A 3159-nucleotide genomic window follows, 5' to 3' on the forward strand; every position below is an offset into this window, starting at 1 on the left:
CTCTCTGTTTCATCTCGTTACCATCGTAGTCTCCTTACTAACTGCCTTCTCATCAACACTTCCACCTTGGAAGAATATAATTCAAATATTCCCCACATATTCTATCACCATCGTTATTGGGTAAAAACTTAAGATCGTTCTGTATAGAGTAAAACTTAAGATCGTTCTGTATAGGGTAAAACTTAGACCGTTCTGTAGTAGCCGGATAAATACCAACATCTCTAAGAACCAAATAAAATCTGACAACGGATCGTCCTTATTCTCTAGCCCAGTGGTTCTCAACCTTTTCAATGCTGCGACCCGCCTTTTTAGGTTGAGAATTTTGGCGACCCCCTTCTTGTAACATCGTAAAGTAAGCCTTTGTATGCAAAAAAGACAGCAATAATTAGTTTTTAAAAAACCAAAAAAAAACAACTATTCAAAACTATATAAAAACGTTAGTGAGCACTAATTTCTTAATAATTAATAAACGATCCGGTTAATAAATTGTAACGAAAGTAATTTAAATCATTTTCAATTTTTCATTATCAAAGCAGGCAAAGACTGTGCGCAGTGTATTTACAGAACTGACGCGTGGTGTATTTAAAGCCGCGGAGACAGCCTGACATAGAGCTGCGCGCGCAGCCATCGCAAGGCGCAATTCGTCCTCCAACAAGCCACTGTGCCAGTGTGCCAGTCGACTGCCTGACGTCTTGAGAAATAGTGCGTACTTTGATCTTCAAATTGAACACTCAAGTTTTAGTATTAATAATGGATAAGTTTTTTAAAAAGAAGAAGCTTCATGTAGCAAAAGTAGTTCCGAAGTCTCAAAACCAAAATGCCGAAAGTATGATAATGCATATCTTACAGTTTGGTTTTACTGAAACTTGAAAACAAACCTCAGTGTGTTATTTGTAGTGAAAGTTTTATCAGTTGAAAGCATGAAACCTTCAAAAATGAAGCGTCATCTTGAAACTAAACATTCTGCGCTGAAAAACAAACCAGTCGAGTTTTTTCCAGAGAAAACTGCTGTCCCTTCGCAGGTCAACAGGTAAATATTAAGTCATACTGATGTTTAGCAAAAATGCCCTACAAAGCTTCGTACGAGGGTAGCGCTAAAGATTGCTAAAGTGGGGAAGCCACATACCATTGACTGAGGAATTAATTCTTCCTGCCGCAATCGATATGGTTTAAAATATGATTAATCCTTAAGAAGCTGACAAGCTAAAATAAAATCCCACTATCAAATGACACTGTGTCACGACGAATATCAGACATGGTGAAAGATGTTCAGAACCAGCTAAAGATGCAATAAAAGAAAGCACGTTTTTTTCGATTCAATGCGACGAATCAACTGACATTGCTAACTGTGCTCAGTTTTTGTGTTTTATTAGGTATGATTGCGGTCACTCTATTAAGGAAAATGTATTATTTTGCAAATCTTTGCCAGACCATGCCACAGGTGAAAGTCTTTTTAAAGTGTTCATTGAGGCAACTGAACCATTTGAAATTGATTGGAACAAATGTGTTTCAATTTGTAGTGATGGTGCAAGAGCCCTTTCGGGTTAAAAACAGTCGGATTGATTGCCAGGTTGAAAACGTTAATGCCAAATGCAAACTGGTGTGCATTGTTTTTTACATAGACAAGCTTTGGCAAGCTAAAGGAATGCCGGATGACTTGCGTCAAGTTTTGCCTGAGGGCTATCAAAGTTGTTAACTACGTCAAGAGTCGACCATTGCAGAGTAAATTACTTGAAAACTTGTGTGAAGAGGTAGGGAGCCTGCTGCACAAACATTTGCTATTTCCACACCGAAGTGAGATGGCTGTCCCGGGGGTAAACGTGTTGAGTAGGCTGTTTTCATTGAGATCAGAAATATTGTTTTTTAATGGACAGTAAACATGAACTTTCATTCTTTCAGCGATGAAAAATGGATAATAAAGCTTGCTTACTTAGCTGATATTTTTTCTCATCTCAACATTTTGAACTCATCCCTATCAAGGACCAGAAACCAACTATATTTGTATGCTCAAGACCGCGTAAATGCATTTGTAAGAAAACTTACTCTTGAATACAAGAATAAAATATGAAGACTTTGAAAAATTTCCAACTTACACAGAATTCAAGGCGTATGTCTCAAGTATTGGTGACACATCCATTGACCACATCCATCTTTCTCATTACTCATATCAATTACACCTTGAAGCCTTGATAAAGCAGTTGAATGATTATATTCCTGTTAAAGATACAAGTGGATCTGTGTGGATAACAAAACCATTTTCCGAAAAAGCTGTTCAAAAAGCTGAATTGAATGCTGGCCTCCACGATGAACTGATAGATATATCAAGTGATCAGTCATTGAAACTAACTTTTGACGAAGTTTGTCCCGACAAGTTTTGGCTAAGTATAAAGAAGGAACACCCAGAATTGACCAAAGTAGCATTGAAGATTTTGATACCTTTTTTCTACTTCTTACAATTGTGAAAAAAGGATTTTCCACAATGGTGAATTTAAAAACCAAATCAAGAAATCGTTTGGCACTGGAAAATGATATTATTTGTGTTTGATAAAAATCAACCCAGACATTCTACAGTTAGTTAATTCAAAGCTTAGCTCAAGTTTCCTCATTAAAGTCATTCTGGACTTTTAAAAAAAATTATTTTTTGCAATGTATTTTGTGTAGTGTGCCTTTTTTTAGAATACAACAAATTTTTGTCCTCACAACAATAAGGCCTACGTTACGATACAAAGCGGCGCGGCAGGCAACCATCAATTTGTTAGCAACGATGTTGAGTCATTTAGAGCTCCAATTTGTTCATTTTTAGTTTAATTATAGTTGTATTTTTAAAAATAGGTATTGATTAATTGTAGAATGTGATCTAAAAGTATACTTAATTGTTATTTAAAAGCGGACCTCAACTCAGTTTACTAAAATAAGTACATGGTCGCTTCATTTGATATTTCGCCGCTCATATGGTATATATGGCCTGAGTTTTTTAGTATTTTTGTCTTTTTTCATTTATCACCTATCTTGCGACCCCCCCAGACCCGTCCCGCGAACCCCCCTAGGGGTCGCGACCCACCGGTTGAGAACCCCTGCTCTAGCCGACTCCAGTAAACCCTTCTCTCTCCTGCTACTTCCAACTATCAAGTCCTTCCCCATAAACCCATTTCCTTAAAC

The sequence above is a fragment of the Homalodisca vitripennis genome, unplaced genomic scaffold (assembly GCF_021130785.1).
Source record: "Homalodisca vitripennis isolate AUS2020 unplaced genomic scaffold, UT_GWSS_2.1 ScUCBcl_13003;HRSCAF=23019, whole genome shotgun sequence".
In the NCBI taxonomy this organism is placed as follows: Eukaryota; Metazoa; Arthropoda; class Insecta; order Hemiptera; family Cicadellidae; genus Homalodisca; species Homalodisca vitripennis.